General features: G+C 30.7%; 18 non-coding genes across 18 annotated transcripts; all 18 read left to right on the top strand.

Annotated features, from left to right (window-relative positions):
• Positions 1-1181: 1181 nt before the first annotated feature.
• Positions 1182-1255, top strand: TRNAT-AGU (transfer RNA threonine (anticodon AGU)). Its single transcript has one exon. It is a non-coding gene; the product is annotated as a tRNA-Thr (tRNA).
• An 854-nt stretch (positions 1256-2109) lies between these two features.
• On the top strand, positions 2110-2183 carry TRNAT-CGU (transfer RNA threonine (anticodon CGU)). Its single transcript has one exon. It is a non-coding gene; the product is annotated as a tRNA-Thr (tRNA).
• Positions 2184-3368: 1185 nt separating this feature from the next.
• TRNAT-AGU (transfer RNA threonine (anticodon AGU)) lies at positions 3369-3442 on the top strand. Its single transcript has one exon. It is a non-coding gene; the product is annotated as a tRNA-Thr (tRNA).
• Positions 3443-4296: 854 nt separating this feature from the next.
• Positions 4297-4370, top strand: TRNAT-AGU (transfer RNA threonine (anticodon AGU)). The gene has a single exon. It is a non-coding gene; the product is annotated as a tRNA-Thr (tRNA).
• Positions 4371-5554: 1184 nt separating this feature from the next.
• Positions 5555-5628, top strand: TRNAT-AGU (transfer RNA threonine (anticodon AGU)). The gene has a single exon. It is a non-coding gene; the product is annotated as a tRNA-Thr (tRNA).
• Positions 5629-6482: 854 nt separating this feature from the next.
• Positions 6483-6556, top strand: TRNAT-CGU (transfer RNA threonine (anticodon CGU)). Its single transcript has one exon. It is a non-coding gene; the product is annotated as a tRNA-Thr (tRNA).
• A 1184-nt stretch (positions 6557-7740) lies between these two features.
• TRNAT-AGU (transfer RNA threonine (anticodon AGU)) lies at positions 7741-7814 on the top strand. Its single transcript has one exon. It is a non-coding gene; the product is annotated as a tRNA-Thr (tRNA).
• Positions 7815-8669: 855 nt separating this feature from the next.
• TRNAT-CGU (transfer RNA threonine (anticodon CGU)) lies at positions 8670-8743 on the top strand. The gene has a single exon. It is a non-coding gene; the product is annotated as a tRNA-Thr (tRNA).
• Positions 8744-9928: 1185 nt separating this feature from the next.
• TRNAT-AGU (transfer RNA threonine (anticodon AGU)) lies at positions 9929-10002 on the top strand. Its single transcript has one exon. It is a non-coding gene; the product is annotated as a tRNA-Thr (tRNA).
• Positions 10003-10857: 855 nt separating this feature from the next.
• On the top strand, positions 10858-10931 carry TRNAT-CGU (transfer RNA threonine (anticodon CGU)). The gene has a single exon. It is a non-coding gene; the product is annotated as a tRNA-Thr (tRNA).
• Positions 10932-12115: 1184 nt separating this feature from the next.
• Positions 12116-12189, top strand: TRNAT-AGU (transfer RNA threonine (anticodon AGU)). Its single transcript has one exon. It is a non-coding gene; the product is annotated as a tRNA-Thr (tRNA).
• Positions 12190-13043: 854 nt separating this feature from the next.
• TRNAT-CGU (transfer RNA threonine (anticodon CGU)) lies at positions 13044-13117 on the top strand. The gene has a single exon. It is a non-coding gene; the product is annotated as a tRNA-Thr (tRNA).
• Positions 13118-14301: 1184 nt separating this feature from the next.
• On the top strand, positions 14302-14375 carry TRNAT-AGU (transfer RNA threonine (anticodon AGU)). Its single transcript has one exon. It is a non-coding gene; the product is annotated as a tRNA-Thr (tRNA).
• Positions 14376-15229: 854 nt separating this feature from the next.
• Positions 15230-15303, top strand: TRNAT-CGU (transfer RNA threonine (anticodon CGU)). The gene has a single exon. It is a non-coding gene; the product is annotated as a tRNA-Thr (tRNA).
• Positions 15304-16487: 1184 nt separating this feature from the next.
• On the top strand, positions 16488-16561 carry TRNAT-AGU (transfer RNA threonine (anticodon AGU)). The gene has a single exon. It is a non-coding gene; the product is annotated as a tRNA-Thr (tRNA).
• An 855-nt stretch (positions 16562-17416) lies between these two features.
• On the top strand, positions 17417-17490 carry TRNAT-UGU (transfer RNA threonine (anticodon UGU)). Its single transcript has one exon. It is a non-coding gene; the product is annotated as a tRNA-Thr (tRNA).
• Positions 17491-18672: 1182 nt separating this feature from the next.
• TRNAT-AGU (transfer RNA threonine (anticodon AGU)) lies at positions 18673-18746 on the top strand. The gene has a single exon. It is a non-coding gene; the product is annotated as a tRNA-Thr (tRNA).
• Positions 18747-19600: 854 nt separating this feature from the next.
• TRNAT-UGU (transfer RNA threonine (anticodon UGU)) lies at positions 19601-19674 on the top strand. The gene has a single exon. It is a non-coding gene; the product is annotated as a tRNA-Thr (tRNA).
• Positions 19675-19944: the final 270 nt, after the last annotated feature.

Here is a 19944-nt window from a genome sequence, read left to right on the forward strand (position 1 = left end):
TTTGCTTGTCATATCTTAGCATGTAGTGTATTGTTGATGCTCAAGAAATAAGACATGTGATTCCTTGAGCAACTTTCACCCCAGTTCACTTGGTCAGCAATACAGTTCATTTCTAGATGCAGTCCATATTAGAAGACAATAAAACATGTTCCTGTTTTGATATAAGCCATACAGTTGAATTAAATGTATGCTGTTAGACATGAGAGTTTTCTAGAGAATACTTTGCATTCTGTTTAAACAACCTCCAGAATAATAATGGAGTTTAGTAAAAGGAGAAGTCCATAGGAAGTGTGAAAATATCTAAAGCAAAGTATGTTTACCAAGATAATTTGGGAAAGAGTAATTTTAGTCCTAGAGGCTAGGAGAATTATTTAAAAATGAATCAATATTTAGTTCCATAACATTTGCAAAATTCTGTTAGGAAAGTATTTCCAGAAAAAAAAGCTTCAAGTCTCTTGAACAAGCTTCAAGAAAAAAAGCTAACATTAGATCTATATTTAGAAGATAGAGATCTTCATTTGAATTACAAGTTTATTTTTTCTGTTTGTGTATCATAAAAAAGCAAACATTAATCCATTGTAGGATGCTTTTAAAGAGAATGCTATAATAACTGCTACAAAAAATTAATATAAGAGAGTGACTTTGCCAAACCATTTTAAGAAAAACAGTCCTATAATTTTTAAATGAATGTAGAGAAGAAAACATATACTGTATTTTTTTTCTTTATTTTTACCTTTTAAAGAATCGATTAAGCATCGGCCTTTTTAAGGATCTCAAAAAATGTTACCATAAAACATACATGAGATATATAATTTTTCATTATATGACACTTTGGAGCAGGTGGTGCTGTGGCTTAGCTGGTTAACACGCCTGTCTAGTATACAGGAGATCCTGCAATCGAATCTTGGCAGTGACTTTTGTTTGGTTAATTTTCATCACCTTATTATGTAGTTTGTTGTTGATTCATGATAATATGAGATGTGAAAACTTTAGCAGTCTTCTTTCTGGCTTACTTGGTGGACAATGTTCTATGTTTCTAGATAAAGTCTACATCTGACAAACACAAAATAATGCAATATTTCCTTTCTTGAATATAAGCTATATTTTAGCATTAAAATGATGCTAAAGTAAACATCAGATATTTCCATAAAATAGCAAGTAAAAAATGCTTCTTTCCATGTGGTGCTGTGGCTTAGTTGGTTAAAGCGCCTGTCTAGTAAACAGGAGATCCTGAGTTCAAATCTCAGCAGTGCCTTTGTTTGATTCATTTTCATCTACTAAGTATGTAGTTTGTTGTTGATTCATTACAATATGGGACATGACAACTGTAGTAGCTTTCACCCAGGCTTACTTGATGAACAATGTACTACATTTCTAGAAAATGTCCATATCAGAAAAACACAAAATATTGCTATATTCCCATTCTTGAGTATAAGCTATTTTTTTTTTAAATAAACTGATGCTAAGGTAAACATCAGAAATTTCCAGAAAATAGCATTTATTATGCTTGAGCAAGCTCCATGATTAATATCGTGTGCAGTCAAAGGAGAATCATGCAGGGAAGTTTATAAAATGTCAGTTACAAGTACATTTTCTTAGATAAATAGAGAGAGAGTAATTTTTATCATAACAGCTGGGAGAACAATTGAAAATTAAACAATATTTAGTTCCATAACATCCAAAATTGTGTTAACAAAGTGTTTCCAAAACTGCTTTGCTTTTCTTGAAAAAGCTTAAAGATAAAATGCTAAAAATTGTTCTATCTTTTTAAGATACTTTTTAATTTTACTTCATGTTTTTACTATGTGAGCATCAGAAAATACTGGCACTAATTCTCATGTAGGATTCCTTTAAAGAGAAATCCATAATAACTGCTACAAAATAGTATACTAGAAAGTCACTTGGCAATATATTGTAAGAAATAAGGGCCTGTATTTCACAAAAGAAAGGAGAGAATAAAAGCATATTTATTTAGTCACTTATTCATTCAAAATTGCCAACCATTTTAAACTTTGATAAAATACATGTCTCAAAAAGCATTTCAAATATTTTTACCAAAAATTATACTTTACATATATTTTTTTTAATATTAAACAGGGGCTTCTATATGGTGCTGTGGCTTAGTTGGTTAAAGTGCCTGTCTCGTAAACAGGAGATCCTGAGTTCAAATCTCAGCAGTACCTTTTATTTGCTTGTCATATCTTAGCATGTAGTGTATTGTTGATGCTCAAGAAATAAGACATGTGATTCCTTGAGCAACTTTCACCCCAGTTCACTTGGTCAGCAATACAGTTCATTTCTAGATGCAGTCCATATTAGAAGACAATAAAACATGTTCCTGTTTTGATATAAGCCATACAGTGGAATTAAATGTATGATGTTAGACATGAGAGTTTTCTAGAGAACACTTTGCATTCTGTTTAAACAACCTCCAGAATAATAATGGAGTTTAGTAAAAGGAGAAGTCCATAGGAAGTGTGGAAATATCTAAAGCAAAGTATGTTTACCAAGATAATTTGGGAAAGAGTAATTTTAGTCCTAGAGACTAGGAGAATTATTTAAAAATGAATCAATATTTAGTTCCATAACATTTGCAAAATTCTGTTAGGAAAGTTTTTCCAGAAAAAAAAGCTTCATGTCTCTTGAACAAGCTTCAAGAAAAAAAGCTAACATTAGATCTATATTTAGAAGATAGAGATCTTCATTTGAATTACAAGTTTATTTTTTCTGTTTGTGTATCATAAAAAAGCAAACATTAATCCATTGTAGGATGCTTTTAAAGAGAATGCTATAATAACTGCTACAAAAAAATAATATAAGAGAGTGACTTTGCCAAACCATTTTAAGAAAAACAGTCCTATAATTTTTAAATGAATGTAGAGAAGAAAACATATACTGTATTTTTTTTCTTTATTTTTACCTTTTAAAGAATCGATTAAGCATCGGCCTTTTTAAGGATCTCAAAAAATGTTACCATAAAACATACATGAGATATATAATTTTTCATTATATGACACTTTGGAGCAGGTGGTGCTGTGGCTTAGCTGGTTAACACGCCTGTCTAGTATACAGGAGATCCTGCAATCGAATGTTGGCAGTGACTTTTGTTTGGTTAATTTTCATCACCTTATTATGTAGTTTGTTGTTGATTCAAGATAATATGAGATGTGAAAACTTTAGCAGTCTTCTTTCTGGCTTACTTGGTGGACAATGTTCTATGTTTCTAGATAAAGTCTACATCTGACAAACACAAAATAATGCAATATTTCCTTTCTTGAATATAATCTATATTTTAGCAATAAAATGATGCTAAGGTAAACATCAGATATTTCCATAAAATAGCAAGTAAAAAATGCTTCTTTCCATGTGGTGCTGTGGCTTAGTTGGTTAAAGCGCCTGTCTAGTAAACAGGAGATCCTGAGTTCAAATCTCAGCAGTGCCTTTGTTTGATTCATTTTCATCTACTAAGTATGTAGTTTGTTGTTGATTCATTACAATATGAGACATGACAACTGTAGTAGCTTTCACCCAGGCTTACTTGATGAACAATGTACTACATTTCTAGAAAATGTCCATATCAGAAAAACACAAAATAATGCTATATTCCCATTCTTGAGTATAAGCTATTTTTTTTTTAAATAAACTGATGCTAAGGTAAACATCAGAAATTTCCAGAAAATAGCATTTATTATGCTTGAGCAAGCTCCATGATTAATATCGTGTGCAGTCAAAGGAGAATCATGCAGGGAAGTTTATAAAATGTCAGTTACAAGTACATTTTCTTAGATAAATAGAGAGAGAGTAATTTTTATCATAACAGCTGGGAGAACAATTGAAAATTAAACAATATTTAGTTCCATAACATCCAAAATTGTGTTAACAAAGTGTTTCCAAAACTGCTTTGCTTTTCTTGAAAAAGCTTAAAGATAAAATGCTAAAAATTGTTCTATCTTTTTAAGATACTTTTTAATTTTACTTCATGTTTTTACTATGTGAGCATCAGAAAATACTGGCACTAATTCTCATGTAGGATTCCTTTAAAGAGAAATCCATAATAACTGCTACAAAATAGTATACTAGAAAGTCACTTGGCAATATATTGTAAGAAATAAGGTCCTGTATTTCACAAAAGAAAGGAGAGAATAAAAGCATATTTATTTAGTCACTTATTCATTCAAAATTGCCAACCATTTTAAACTTTGATAAAATACATGTCTCAAAAAGCATTTCAAATATTTTTACCAAAAATTATACTTTACATATATTTTTTTTAATATTAAACAGGGGCTTCTATATGGTGCTGTGGCTTAGTTGGTTAAAGTGCCTGTCTAGTAAACAGGAGATCCTGAGTTCAAATCTCAGCAGTACCTTTTATTTGCTTGTCATATCTTAGCATGTAGTGTATTGTTGATGCTCAAGAAATAAGACATGTGATTCCTTGAGCAACTTTCACCCCAGTTCACTTGGTCAGCAATACAGTTCATTTCTAGATGCAGTCCATATTAGAAGACAATAAAACATGTTCCTGTTTTGATATAAGCCATACAGTTGAATTAAATGTATGCTGTTAGACATGAGAGTTTTCTAGAGAATACTTTGCATTCTGTTTAAACAACCTCCAGAATAATAATGGAGTTTAGTCAAAGGAGAAGTCCATAGGAAGTGTGAAAATATCTAAAGCAAAGTATGTTTACCAAGATAATTTGGGAAAGAGTAATTTTAGTCCTAGAGGCTAGGAGAATTATTTAAAAATGAATCAATATTTAGTTCCATAACATTTGCAAAATTCTGTTAGGAAAGTATTTCCAGAAAAAAAAGCTTCAAGTCTCTTGAACAAGCTTCAAGAAAAAAAGCTAACATTAGATCTATATTTAGAAGATAGAGATCTTCATTTGAATTACAAGTTTATTTTTTCTTTTTGTGTATCATAAAAAGCAAACATTAATCCATTGTAGGATGCTTTTAAAGAGAATGCTATAATAACTGCTACAAAAAATTAATATAAGAGAGTGACTTTGCCAAACCATTTTAAGAAAAACAGTCCTATAATTTTTAAATGAATGTAGAGAAGAAAACATATACTGTATTTTTTTTCTTTATTTTTACCTATTAAAGAATCGATTAAGCATCGGCCTTTTTAAGGATCTCAAAAAATGTTACCATAAAACATACATGAGATATATAATTTTTCATTATATGACACTTTGGAGCAGGTGGTGCTGTGGCTTAGCTGGTTAACACGCCTGTCTAGTATACAGGAGATCCTGCAATCGAATCTTGGCAGTGACTTTTGATTGGTTAATTATCATCACCTTATTATGTAGTTTGTTGTTGATTCATGATAATATGAGATGTGAAAACTTTAGCAGTCTTCTTCCTGGCTTACTTGGTGGACAATGTTCTATGTTTCTAGATAAAGTCTACATCTGACAAACACAAAATAATGCAATATTTCCTTTCTTGAATATAAGCTATATTTTAGCATTAAAATGATGCTAAAGTAAACATCAGATATTTCCATAAAATAGCAAGTAAAAAATGCTTCTTTCCATGTGGTGCTGTGGCTTAGTTGGTTAAAGCGCCTGTCTAGTAAACAGGAGCTCCTGAGTTCAAATCTCAGCAGTGCCTTTGTTTGATTCATTATCATCTACTAAGTATGTAGTTTGTTGTTGATTTATTACAATATGAGATGTGACAACTGTAGTAGCTTTCACCCAGGCTTACTTGATGAACAATGTACTACATTTCTAGAAAAAGTCCATATCAGAATAACACAAAATAATGCTATATTCCCATTCTTGAGTATAAGCTATTTTTTTTTTAAATAAACTGATGCTAAGGTAAACATCAGAAATTTCCAGAAAATAGCATTTATTATGCTTGAGCAAGCTCCATGATTAATATCGTGTGCAGTCAAAGGAGAATCATGCAGGGAAGTTTATAAAATGTCAGTTACAAGTACATTTTCTTAGATAAATAGAGAGAGAGTAATTTTTATCATAACAGCTGGGAGAACAATTGAAAATTAAACAATATTTAGTTCCATAACATCCAAAATTGTGTTAACAAAGTGTTTCCAAAACTGCTTTGCTTTTCTTGAAAAAGCTTAAAGATAAAATGCTAAAAATTGTTCTATCTTTTTAAGATACTTTTTAATTTTACTTCATGTTTTTACTATGTGAGCATCAGAAAATACTGGCACTAATTCTCATGTAGGATTCCTTTAAAGAGAAATCCATAATAACTGCTACAAAATAGTATACTAGAAAGTCACTTGGCAATATATTGTAAGAAATAAGGGCCTGTATTTCACAAAAGAAAGGAGAGAATAAAAGCATATTTATTTAGTCACTTATTCATTCAAAATTGCCAACCATTTTAAACTTTGATAAAAAACATGTCTCAAAAAGCATTTCAAATATTTTTACCAAAAATTATACTTTACATATATTTTTTTTAATATTAAACAGGGGCTTCTATATGGTGCTGTGGCTTAGTTGGTTAAAGTGCCTGTCTCGTAAACAGGAGATCCTGAGTTCAAATCTCAGCAGTACCTTTTATTTGCTTGTCATATCTTAGCATGTAGTGTATTGTTGATGCTCAAGAAATAAGACATGTGATTCCTTGAGCAACTTTCACCCCAGTTCACTTGGTCAGCAATACAGTTCATTTCTAGATGCAGTCCATATTAGAAGACAATAAAACATGTTCCTGTTTTGATATAAGCCATACAACTGAATTAAATGTATGCTGTTAGACATGAGAGTTTTCTAGAGAATACTTTGCATTCTGTTTAAACAACCTCCAGAATAATAATGGAGTTTAGTAAAAGGAGAAGTCCATAGGAAGTGTGAAAATATCTAAAGCAAAGTATGTTTACCAAGATAATTTGGGAAAGAGTAATTTTAGTCCTAGAGGCTAGGAGAATTATTTAAAAATGAATCAATATTTAGTTCCATAACATTTGCAAAATTCTGTTAGGAAAGTATTTCCAGAAAAAAAAGCTTCAAGTCTCTTGAACAAGCTTCAAGAAAAAAAGCTAACATTAGATCTATATTTAGAAGATAGAGATCTTCATTTGAATTACAAGTTTATTTTTTCTTTTTGTGTATCATAAAAAGCAAACATTAATCCATTGTAGGATGCTTTTAAAGAGAATGCTATAATAACTGCTACAAAAAATTAATATAAGAGAGTGACTTTGCCAAACCATTTTAAGAAAAACAGTCCTATAATTTTTAAATGAATGTAGAGAAGAAAACATATACTGTATTTTTTTTCTTTATTTTTACCTTTTAAAGAATCGATTAAGCATCGGCCTTTTTAAGGATCTCAAAAAATGTTACCATAAAACATACATGAGATATATAATTTTTCATTATATGACACTTTGGAGCAGGTGGTGCTGTGGCTTAGCTGGTTAACACGCCTGTCTAGTATACAGGAGATCCTGCAATCGAATCTTGGCAGTGACTTTTGATTGGTTAATTTTCATCACCTTATTATGTAGTTTGTTGTTGATTCATGATAATATGAGATGTGAAAACTTTAGCAGTCTTCTTCCTGGCTTACTTGGTGGACAATGTTCTATGTTTCTAGATAAAGTCTACATCTGACAAACACAAAATAATGCAATATTTCCTTTCTTGAATATAAGCTATATTTTAGCATTAAAATGATGCTAAAGTAAACATCAGATATTTCCATAAAATAGCAAGTAAAAAATGCTTCTTACCATGTGGTGCTGTGGCTTAGTTGGTTAAAGCGCCTGTCTAGTAAACAGGAGCTCCTGAGTTCAAATCTCAGCAGTGCCTTTGTTTGATTCATTTTCATCTACTAAGTATGTAGTTTGTTGTTGATTTATTACAATATGAGATGTGACAACTGTAGTAGCTTTCACCCAGGCTTACTTGATGAACAATGTACTACATTTCTAGAAAAAGTCCATATCAGAATAACACAAAATAATGCTATATTCCCATTCTTGAGTATAAGCTATTTTTTTTTTAAATAAACTGATGCTAAGGTAAACATCAGAAATTTCCAGAAAATAGCATTTATTATGCTTGAGCAAGCTCCATGATTAATATCGTGTGCAGTCAAAGGAGAATCATGCAGGGAAGTTTATAAAATGTCAGTTACAAGTACATTTTCTAAGATAAATAGAGAGAGAGTAATTTTTATCATAACAGCTGGGAGAACAATTGAAAATTAAACAATATTTAGTTCCATAACATCCAAAATTGTGTTAACAAAGTGTTTCCAAAACTGCTTTGCTTTTCTTGAAAAAGCTTAAAGATAAAATGCTAAAAATTGTTCTATCTTTTTAAGATACTTTTTAATTTTACTTCATGTTTTTACTATGTGAGCATCAGAAAATACTGGCACTAATTCTCATGTAGGATTCCTTTAAAGAGAAATCCATAATAACTGCTACAAAATAGTATACTAGAAAGTCACTTGGCAATACATTGTAAGAAATAAGGGCCTGTATTTCACAAAAGAAAGGAGAGAATAAAAATATATTTATTTAGTCACTTATTCATTCAAAATTGCCAACCGTTTTAAACTTTGATAAAATACATGTCTCAAAAAGCATTTCAGATATTTTTACCAAAAATTTTACTTTACATATATTGTTTTTCAATATTAAACAGGGGCTTTTATATGGTGCTGTGGCCTAGTTGGTTAAAGTGCCTGTCTCGTAAACAGGAGATCCTGTGTTCAAATCTCAGCAGTACCTTTTATTTGCTTGTCATATCTTAGCATGTAGTGTATTGTTGATGCTCAAGAAATAAGACATGTGATTCCTTGAGCAACTTTCACCCCAGTTCACTTGGTCAGCAATACAGTTCATTTCTAGATGCAGTCCATATTAGAAGACAATAAAACATGTTCCTGTTTTGATATAAGCCATACAGTTGAATTAAATGTATGCTGTTAGACATGAGAGTTTTCTAGAGAATACTTTGCATTCTGTTTAAACAACCTCCAGAATAATAATGGAGTTTAGTAAAAGGAGAAGTCCATAGGAAGTGTGAAAATATCTAAAGCAAAGTATGTTTACCAAGATAATTTGGGAAAGAGTAATTTTAGTCCTAGAGGCTAGGAGAATTATTTAAAAATGAATCAATATTTAGTTCCATAACATTTGCAAAATTCTGTTAGGAAAGTATTTCCAGAAAAAAAAGCTTCAAGTCTCTTGAACAAGCTTCAAGAAAAAAAGCTAACATTAGATCTATATTTAGAAGATAGAGATCTTCATTTGAATTACAAGTTTATTTTTTCTGTTTGTGTATCATAAAAAAGCAAACATTAATCCATTGTAGGATGCTTTTAAAGAGAATGCTATAATAACTGCTACAAAAAATTAATATAAGAGAGTGACTTTGCCAAACCATTTTAAGAAAAACAGTCCTATAATTTTTAAATGAATGTAGAGAAGAAAACATATACTGTATTTTTTTTCTTTATTTTTACCTTTTAAAGAATCGATTAAGCATCGGCCTTTTTAAGGATCTCAAAAAATGTTACCATAAAACATACATGAGATATATAATTTTTCATTATATGACACTTTGGAGAAGGTGGTGCTGTGGCTTAGCTGGTTAACACGCCTGTCTAGTATACAGGAGATCCTGCAATCGAATCTTGGCAGTGACTTTTGTTTGGTTAATTTTCATCACCTTATTATGTAGTTTGTTGTTGATTCATGATAATATGAGATGTGAAAACTTTAGCAGTCTTCTTTCTGGCTTACTTGGTGGACAATGTTCTATGTTTCTAGATAAAGTCTACATCTGACAAACACAAAATAATGCAATATTTCCTTTCTTGAATATAAGCTATATTTTAGCATTAAAATGATGCTAAAGTAAACATCAGATATTTCCATAAAATAGCAAGTAAAAAATGCTTCTTTCCATGTGGTGCTGTGGCTTAGTTGGTTAAAGCGCCTGTCTAGTAAACAGGAGATCCTGAGTTCAAATCTCAGCAGTGCCTTTGTTTGATTCATTTTCATCTACTAAGTATGTAGTTTGTTGTTGATTTATTACAATATGAGATGTGACAACTGTAGTAGCTTTCACCCAGGCTTACTTGATGAACAATGTACTACATTTCTAGAAAAAGTCCATATCAGAATAACACAAAATAATGCTATATTCCCATTCTTGAGTATAAGCTATTTTTTTTTAAAATAAACTGATGCTAAGGTAAACATCAGAAATTTCCAGAAAATAGCATTTATTATGCTTGAGCAAGCTCCATGATTAATATCGTGTGCAGTCAAAGGAGAATCATGCAGGGAAGTTTATAAAATGTCAGTTACAAGTACATTTTCTAAGATAAAAATAGAGAGAGTAATTTTTATCATAACAGCTGGGAGAACAATTGAAAATTAAACAATATTTAGTTCCATAACATCCAAAATTGTGTTAACAAAGTGTTTCCAAAACTGCTTTGCTTTTCTTGAAAAAGCTTAAAGATAAAATGCTAAAAATTGTTCTATCTTTTTAAGATACTTTTTAATTTTACTTCATGTTTTTACTATGTGAGCATCAGAAAATACTGGCACTAATTCTCATGTAGGATTCCTTTAAAGAGAAATCCATAATAACTGCTACAAAATAGTATAATAGAATGTCACTTGGCAATACATTGTAAGAAATAAGGGCCTGTATTTCACAAAAGAAAGGAGAGAATAAAAACATATTTATTTAGTCACTTATTCATTCAAAATTGCCAACCGTTTTAAACTTTGATAAAATACATGTCTCAAAAAGCATTTCAAATATTTTTACCAAAAATTTTACTTTACATATATTGTTTTTCAATATTAAACAGGGGCTTCTATATGGTGCTGTGGCCTAGTTGGTTAAAGTGCCTGTCTCGTAAACAGGAGATCCTGTGTTCAAATCTCAGCAGTACCTTTTATTTGCTTGTCATATCTTAGCATGTAGTGTATTGTTGATGCTCAAGAAATAAGACATGTGATTCCTTGAGCAACTTTCACCCCAGTTCACTTGGTCAGCAATACAGTTCATTTCTAGATGCAGTCCATATTAGAAGACAATAAAACATGTTCCTGTTTTGATATAAGCCATACAGTTGAATTAAATGTTTGCTGTTAGACATGAGAGTTTTCTAGAGAATACTTTGCATTCTGTTTAAACAACCTCCAGAATAATAATGGAGTTTAGTAAAAGGAGAAGTCCATAGGAAGTGTGAAAATATCTAAAGCAAAGTATGTTTACCAAGATCATTTGGGAAAGAGTAATTTTAGTCCTAGAGGCTAGGAGAATTATTTAAAAATGAATCAATATTTAGTTCCATAACATTTGCAAAATTCTGTTAGGAAAGTATTTCCAGAAAAAAAAGCTTCAAGTCTCTTGAACAAGCTTCAAGAAAAAAAGCTAACATTAGATCTATATTTAGAAGATAGAGATCTTCATTTGAATTACAAGTTTATTTTTTCTGTTTGTGTATCATAAAAAAGCAAACATTAATCCATTGTAGGATGCTTTTAAAGAGAATGCTATAATAACTGCTACAAAAAATTAATATAAGAGAGTGACTTTGCCAAACCATTTTAAGAAAAACAGTCCTATAATTTTTAAATGAATGTAGAGAAGAAAACATATACTGTATTTTTTTTCTTTATTTTTACCTTTTAAAGAATCGATTAAGCATCGGCCTTTTTAAGGATCTCAAAAAATGTTACCATAAAACATACATGAGATATATAATTTTTCATTATATGACACTTTGGAGCAGGTGGTGCTGTGGCTTAGCTGGTTAACATGCCTGTCTAGTATACAGGAGATCCTGCAATCGAATCTTGGCAGTGACTTTTGTTTGGTTAATTTTCATCACCTTATTATGTAGTTTGTTGTTGATTCATGACAATATGAGATGTGAAAACTTTAGCAGTCTTCTTTCTGGCTTACTTGGTGGACAATGTTCTATGTTTCTAGATAAAGTCTACATCTGACAAACACAAAATAATGCAATATTTCCTTTCTTGAATATAATCTATATTTTAGCAATAAAATGATGCTAAGGTAAACATCAGATATTTCCATAAAATAGCATGTAGAAAATCTTCTTTCCATGTGGTGCTTTGGCTTAGTTGGTTAAAGCGCCTGTCTAGTAAACAGGAGATCCTGAGTTCAAATCTCAGCAGTGCCTTTGTTTGATTCATTTTCATCTACTAAGTATGTAGTTTGTTGTTGATTCATTACAATATGGGACATGACAACTGTAGTAGCTTTCACCCAGGCTTACTTGATGAACAATGTACTACATTTCTAGAAAATGTCCATATCAGAAAAACACAAAATATTGCTATATTCCCATTCTTGAGTATAAGCTATTTTTTTTTTAAATAAACTGATGCTAAGGTAAACATCAGAAATTTCCAGAAAATAGCATTTATTATGCTTGAGCAAGCTCCATGATTAATATCGTGTGCAGTCAAAGGAGAATCATGCAGGGAAGTTTATAAAATGTCAGTTACAAGTACATTTTCTTAGATAAATAGAGAGAGAGTAATTTTTATCATAACAGCTGGGAGAACAATTGAAAATTAAACAATATTTAGTTCCATAACATCCAAAATTGTGTTAACAAAGTGTTTCCAAAACTGCTTTGCTTTTCTTGAAAAAGCTTAAAGATAAAATGCTAAAAATTGTTCTATCTTTTTAAGATACTTTTTAATTTTACTTCATGTTTTTACTATGTGAGCATCAGAAAATACTGGCACTAATTCTCATGTAGGATTCCTTTAAAGAGAAATCCATAATAACTGCTACAAAATAGTATACTAGAAAGTCACTTGGCAATATATTGTAAGAAATAAGGGCCTGTATTTCACAAAAGAAAGGAGAGAATAAAAGCATATTTATTTAGTCACTTATTCATTCAAAATTGCCAACCATTTTAAACTTTGATAAAATACATGTCTCAAAAAGCATTTCAAATATTTTTACCAAAAATTATACTTTACATATATTTTTTTTAATATTAAACAGGGGCTTCTATATGGTGCTGTGGCTTAGTTGGTTAAAGTGCCTGTCTCGTAAACAGGAGATCCTGAGTTCAAATCTCAGCAGTACCTTTTATTTGCTTGTCATATCTTAGCATGTAGTGTATTGTTGATGCTCAAGAAATAAGACATGTGATTCCTTGAGCAACTTTCACCCCAGTTCACTTGGTCAGCAATACAGTTCATTTCTAGATGCAGTCCATATTAGAAGACAATAAAACATGTTCCTGTTTTGATATAAGCCATACAGTGGAATTAAATGTATGATGTTAGACATGAGAGTTTTCTAGAGAACACTTTGCATTCTGTTTAAACAACCTCCAGAATAATAATGGAGTTTAGTAAAAGGAGAAGTCCATAGGAAGTGTGGAAATATCTAAAGCAAAGTATGTTTACCAAGATAATTTGGGAAAGAGTAATTTTAGTCCTAGAGACTAGGAGAATTATTTAAAAATGAATCAATATTTAGTTCCATAACATTTGCAAAATTCTGTTAGGAAAGTATTTCCAGAAAAAAAAGCTTCATGTCTCTTGAACAAGCTTCAAGAAAAAAAGCTAACATTAGATCTATATTTAGAAGATAGAGATCTTCATTTGAATTACAAGTTTATTTTTTCTGTTTGTGTATCATAAAAAAGCAAACATTAATCCATTGTAGGATGCTTTTAAAGAGAATGCTATAATAACTGCTACAAAAAAATAATATAAGAGAGTGACTTTGCCAAACCATTTTAAGAAAAACAGTCCTATAATTTTTAAATGAATGTAGAGAAGAAAACATATACTGTATTTTTTTTCTTTATTTTTACCTTTTAAAGAATCGATTAAGCATCGGCCTTTTTAAGGATCTCAAAAAATGTTACCATAAAACATACATGAGATATATAATTTTTCATTATATGACACTTTGGAGCAGGTGGTGCTGTGGCTTAGCTGGTTAACACGCCTGTCTAGTATACAGGAGATCCTGCAATCGAATGTTGGCAGTGACTTTTGTTTGGTTAATTTTCATCACCTTATTATGTAGTTTGTTGTTGATTCAAGATAATATGAGATGTGAAAACTTTAGCAGTCTTCTTTCTGGCTTACTTGGTGGACAATGTTCTATGTTTCTAGATAAAGTCTGCATCTGACAAACACAAAATAATGCAATATTTCCTTTCTTGAATATAAGCTATATTTTAGCATTAAAATGATGCTAAGGTAAACATCAGATATTTCCATAAAATAGCAAGTAAAAAAGCTTCTTTCCATGTGGTGCTGTGGCTTAGTTGGTTAAAGCGCCTGTCTAGTAAACAGGAGATCCTGAGTTCAAATCTCAGCAGTGCCTTTGTTTGATTCTTTTTCATCTACTAAGTATGTAGTTTGTTGTTGATTCATTACAATATGAGACTTGACAACTGTAGTAGCTTTCACCCAGGCTTACTTGATGAACAATGTACTACATTTCTAGAAAATGTCCATATCAGAAAAACACAAAATAATGCTATATTCCCTTTCTTGAGTATAAGCTATTTTTTTTTTAAATAAACTGATGCTAAGGTAAACATCAGAAATTTCCAGAAAATAGCATTTATTATGCTTGAGCAAGCTCCATGATTAATATCGTGTGCAGTCAAAGGAGAATCATGCAGGGAAGTTTATAAAATGTCAGTTACAAGTACATTTTCTAAGATAAATAGAGAGAGAGTAATTTTTATCATAACAGCTGGGAGAACAATTGAAATTTAAACAATATTTAGTTCCATAACATCCAAAATTGTGTTAACAAAGTGTTTCCAAAACTGCTTTGCTTTTCTTGAAAAAGCTTAAAGATAAAATGCTAAAATTGTTCTATCTTTTTAAGATACTTTTTAATTTTACTTCATGTTTTTACTATGTGAGCATCAGAAAATACTGGCACTAATTCTCATGTAGGATTCCTTTAAAGAGAAATCCATAATAACTGCTACAAAATAGTATACTAGAAAGTCACTTGGCAATATATTGTAAGAAATAAGGGCCTGTATTTCACAAAAGAAAGGAGAGAATAAAAACATATTTATTTAGTCACTTATTCATTCAAAATTGCCAACCATTTTAAACTTTGATAAAATACATTTCTCAAAAAGCATTTCAAATATTTTTACCAAAAATTATACTTTACATATATTGTTTTTCAATATTAAACAGGGGCTTTTATATGGTGCTGTGGCCTAGTTGGTTAAAGTGCCTGTCTCGTAAACAGGAGATCCTGAGTTCAAATCTCAGCAGTACCTTTTATTTGCTTGTCATATCTTAGCATGTAGTGTATTGTTGATGCTCAAGAAATAAGACATGTGATTCCTTGAGCAACTTTCACCCCAGTTTACTTGGTCAGCAATACAGTTCATTTCTAGATGCAGTCCATATTAGAAGACAATAAAACATGTTCCTGTTTTGATATAAGCCATACAGTGGAATTAAATGTATGCTGTTAGACATGAGAGTTTTCTAGAGAATACTTTGCATTCTGTTTAAACAACCTCCAGAATAATAATGGAGTTTAGTAAAAGGAGAAGTCCATAGGAAGTGTGAAAATATCTAAAACAAAGTATGTTTACCAAGATAATTTGGGAAAGAGTAATTTTAGTCCTAGAGACTAGGAGAATTATTTAAAAATGAATCAATATTTAGTTCCATAACATTTGCAAAATTCTGTTAGGAAAGTATTTCCAGAAAAAAAAGCTTCATGTCTCTTGAACAAGCTTCAAGAAAAAAAGCTAACATTAGATCTATATTTAGAAGATAGAGATCTTCATTTGAATTACAAGTTTATTTTTTCTGTTTGTGTATCATAAAAAAGCAAACATTAATCCATTGTAGGATGCTTTTAAAGAGAATTTTATAATAACTGCTACAAAAAAATAATATAAGAGAGTGACTTTGCCAAACCATTTTAAGAAAAACAGTCCTATAATTTTTAAATGAATGTAGAGAAGAAAACATATACTGTATTTTTTTTCTTTATTTTTACCTTTTAAAGAATCGATTAAGCATCGGCCTTTTTAAGGATCTCAAAAAATGTTACCATAAAACATACATGAGATATATCATTTTTCATTATATGACACTTTGGAGCAGGTGGTGCTGTGGCTTAGCTGGTTAACACACCTGTCTAGTATACAGGAGATCCTGCAATCGAATCTTGGCAGTGACTTTTGTTTGGTTAATTTTCATCACCTTATTATGTAGTTTGTTGTTGATTCAAGATAACATGAGATGTGAAAACTTTAGCAGTCTTCTTTCTGGCTTACTAGGTGGACAATGTTCTATGTTTCTAGATAAAGTCTGCATCTGACAAACACAAAATAATGCAATATTTCCTTTCTTGAATATAAGCTATATTTTAGCATTAAAATGATGCTAAGGTAAACATCAGATATTTCCATAAAATAGCAAGTAAAAAAGCATCTTTCCATGTGGTGCTGTGGCTTAGTTGGTTAAAGCGCCTGTCTAGTAAACAGGAGATCCTGAGTTCAAATCTCAGCAGTGCCTTTGTTTGATTCATTTTCATCTACTAAGTATGTAGTTTGTTGTTGATTCATTACAATATGAGACGTGACAACTGTAGTAGCTTTCACCCAGGCTTACTTGATGAACAATGTACTACATTTCTAGAAAATGTCCATATCAGAAAAACACAAAATAATGCTATATTCCCTTTCTTGAGTATAAGCTATTTTTTTTTTAAATAAACTGATGCTAAGGTAAACATCAGAAATTTCCAGAAAATAGCATTTATTATGCTTGAGCAAGCTCCATGATTAATATCGTGTGCAGTCAAAGGAGAATCATGCAGGGAAGTTTATAAAATGTCAGTTACAAGTACATTTTCTAAGATAAATAGAGAGAGAGTAATTTTTATCATAACAGCTGGGAGAAAAATTGAAAATTAAACAATATTTAGTTCCATAACATCCAAAATTGTGTTAACAAAGTGTTTCCAAAACTGCTTTGCTTTTCTTGAAAAAGCTTAAAGATAAAATGCTAAAAATTGTTCTATCTTTTTAAGATACTTTTTAATTTTACTTCATGTTTTTACTATGTGAGCATCAGAAAATACTGGCACTAATTCTCATGTAGGATTCCTTTAAAGAGAAATCCTTAATAACTGCTACAAAATAGTATACTAGAAAGTCACTTGGCAATACATTGTAAGAAATAAGGGCCTGTATTTCACAAAAGAAAGGAGAGAATAAAAACATATTTATTTAGTCACTTATTCATTCAAAATTGCCAACCGTTTTAAACTTTGATAAAATACATGTCTCAAAAAGCATTTCAAATATTTTTACCAAAAATTTTACTTTACATATATTGTTTTTCAATATTAAACAGGGGCTTCTATATGGTGCTGTGGCTTAGTTGGTTAAAGTGCCTGTCTTGTAAACAGGAGATCCTGAGTTCAAATCTCAGCAGTACCTTTTATTTGCTTGTCATATCTTAGCATGTAGTGTATTGTTGATGCTCAAGAAATAAGACGTGATTCCATTAGCAACTTTCACCCCAGTTCACTTGGTCAGCAATACAGTTCATTTCTAGATGCAGTCCATATTAGAAGACAATAAAACATGTTCCTGTTTTGATATAAGCCATACAGTGGAATTAAATGTATGCTGTTAGACATGAGAGTTTTCTAGAGAATACTTTGCATTCTGTTTAAACAACCTCCAGAATAATAATGGAGTTTAGTAAAAGGAGAAGTCCATAGGAAGTGTGAAAATATCTAAAGCAAAGTATGTTTACCAAGATAATTTGGGAAAGAGTAATTTTAGTCCTAGAGGCTAGGAGAATTATTTAAAAATGAATCAATATTTAGTTCCATAACATTTGCAAAATTCTGTTAGGAAAGTATTTCCAGAAAAAAAAGCTTCAAGTCTCTTGAACAAGCTTCAAGAAAAAAAGCTAACATTAGATCTATATTTAGAAGATAGAGATCTTCATTTGAATTACAAGTTTATTTTTTCTGTTTGTGTATCATAAAAAAGCAAACATTAATCCATTGTAGGATGCTTTTAAAGAGAATGCTATAATAACTGCTACAAAAAAATAATATAAGAGAGTGACTTTGCCAAACCATTTTAAGAAAAACAGTCCTATAATTTTTAAATGAATGTAGAGAAGAAAATATATACTGTATTTTTTTTCTTTATTTTTACCTTTTAAAGAATCGATTAAGCATCGGCCTTTTTAAGGATCTCAAAAAATGTTACCATAAAACATACATGAGATATATAATTTTTCATTATATGACTCTTTGGAGCAGGTGGTGCTGTGGCTTAGCTGGTTAACACGCCTGTCTAGTATACAGGAGATCCTGCAATCGAATCTTGGCAGTGACTTTTGTTTGGTTAATTTTCATCACCTTATTATGTAGTTTGTTGTTGATTCATGACAATATGAGATGTGAAAACTTTAGCAGTCTTCTTTCTGGCTTACTTGGTGGACAATGTTCTATGTTTCTAGATAAAGCCTACATCTGACAAACACAAAATAATGCAATATTTCCTTTCTTGCATATAAGCTATATTTTAGCAATAAAATGATGCTAAGGTAAACATCAGATATTTCCATAAAATAGCATGTAGAAAAGCTTCCTTCCATGTGGTGCTGTGGCTTAGTTGGTTAAAGCGCCTGTCTAGTAAACAGGAGATCCTGAGTTCAAATCTCAGCAGTGCCTTTGTTTGATTCATTTTCATCTACTAAGTATGTAGTTTGTTGTTGATTCATTACAATATGAGACGTGACAACTGTAGTAGCTTTCACCCAGGCTTACTTGATGAACAATGTACTACATTTCTAGAAAATGTCCATATCAGAAAAACACAAAATAATGCTATATTCCCATTCTTGAGTATAAGCTATTTTTTTTTAAATAAACTGATGCTAAGGCAAACATCAGAAATTTCCAGAAAATAGCATTTATTATGCTTGAGCAAGCTCCATGATTAATATCGTGTGCAGTCAAAGGAGAATCATGCAGGGAAGTTTATAAAATGTCAGTTACAAGTACATTTTCTAAGATAAATAGAGAGAGAGTAATTTTTATCATAACAGCTGGGAGAACAATTGAAATTTAAACAATATTTAGTTCCATAACATCCAAAATTGTGTTAACAAAGTGTTTCCAAAACTGCTTTGCTTTTCTTGAAAAAGCTTAAAGATAAAATGCTAAAAATTGTTCTATCTTTTTAAGATACTTTTTAATTTTACTTCATGTTTTTACTATGTGAGCATCAGAAAATACTGGCACTAATTCTCATGTAGGATTCCTTTAAAGAGAAATCCATAATAACTGCTACAAAATAGTATACTAGAAAGTCACTTGGCAATATATTGTAAGAAATAAGGGCCTGTATTTCACAAAAGAAAGGAGAGAATAAAAACATATTTATTTAGTCACTTATTCATTCAAAATTGCCAACCATTTTAAACTTTGATAAAATACATTTCTCAAAAAGCATTTCAAATATTTTTACCAAAAATTATACTTTACATATATTGTTTTTCAATATTAAACAGGGGCTTCTATATGGTGCTGTGGCTTAGTTGGTTAAAGTGCCTGTCTTGTAAACAGGAGATCCTGAGTTCAAATCTCAGCAGTACCTTTTATTTGCTTGTCATATCTTAGCATGTAGTGTATTGTTGATGCTCAAGAAATAAGACGTGATTCCATTAGCAACTTTCACCCCAGTTCACTTGGTCAGCAATACAGTTCATTTCTAGATGCAGTCCATATTAGAAGACAATAAAACATGTTCCTGTTTTGATATAAGCCATACAGTGGAATTAAATGTATGCTGTTAGACATGAGAGTTTTCTAGAGAATACTTTGCATTCTGTTTAAACAACCTCCAGAATAATAATGGAGTTTAGTA

Source organism: Taudactylus pleione, unplaced genomic scaffold (assembly GCF_031769625.1).
Source record: "Taudactylus pleione unplaced genomic scaffold, aTauple2 ptg000100l, whole genome shotgun sequence".
In the NCBI taxonomy this organism is placed as follows: domain Eukaryota; kingdom Metazoa; phylum Chordata; class Amphibia; order Anura; family Myobatrachidae; genus Taudactylus; species Taudactylus pleione.